The sequence below is a fragment of the Sinocyclocheilus rhinocerous genome, unplaced genomic scaffold, assembly GCF_001515625.1.
Source record: "Sinocyclocheilus rhinocerous isolate Xijiao unplaced genomic scaffold, SAMN03320098_v1.1 scaffold759, whole genome shotgun sequence".
NCBI classification, from domain to species: Eukaryota; Metazoa; Chordata; class Actinopteri; order Cypriniformes; family Cyprinidae; genus Sinocyclocheilus; species Sinocyclocheilus rhinocerous.
Genome location: NW_015665010.1, coordinates 188,073 through 188,784, shown reverse-complemented (window position 1 = coordinate 188,784; position 712 = coordinate 188,073).

The window sequence follows — 712 nt, the reverse complement described above, 5'->3', positions numbered from 1 at the left end:
CTCCTCCGTTGTTGTTGTTGTTGTGCAGTATTTCTGTCATTTATGATGGCTTGTGTGTGAGAATGAGTGTTCATGAAAATGTTTTGTTAAACAATAGAAGTTTATGCTGCTTATAAAATAAATTTTTTCTAGCAAAACACTGTTTTACTTTCCCAGCTTGCTCAGACGCTTGGTATTGCTCATCCACCATCAGCCAATCAGTGCTGCCGTGATAAATGTATGTTCCTGCATCATCTCCAGATTGATTAGTCACGTGACATTTTCATCTCAGGTGAGTTTGGCTCAATAAAGCCTGTGCTAAACTAAGAGCTGCACCAAAAGAACATGGGCTTGCCATCCAGAAATGTTGCATTTCAAAAATATGGCAAAAGATAATGCAAAATGCATATGCACTGTTTAAAGGTGACATATCATGAAAATCTGACTTTTCCAGGTTTTAAGTGCTATAATCAGGTCCCCGGTGCATCTACCAACCAAGGAAACGTGAAAAAGATTAACCCAGTAACTTTGTTTTGGGAAGCCTTTTTCTGCAAGCGTCTGAGAAAACCAGCGTCTGATTTCCCTCACTTGGTGACGTAGCAAAGGGATCTCATTATGATATTAATCTGTAAGTTTCCACCCACTGCGCCGTCATTGTGTTTTCACAAGCCACAACGGTGTACCAGCTCTAATGCCATGGTGAAAGTTTGAGCAAACATGCTAACTGTTCTGT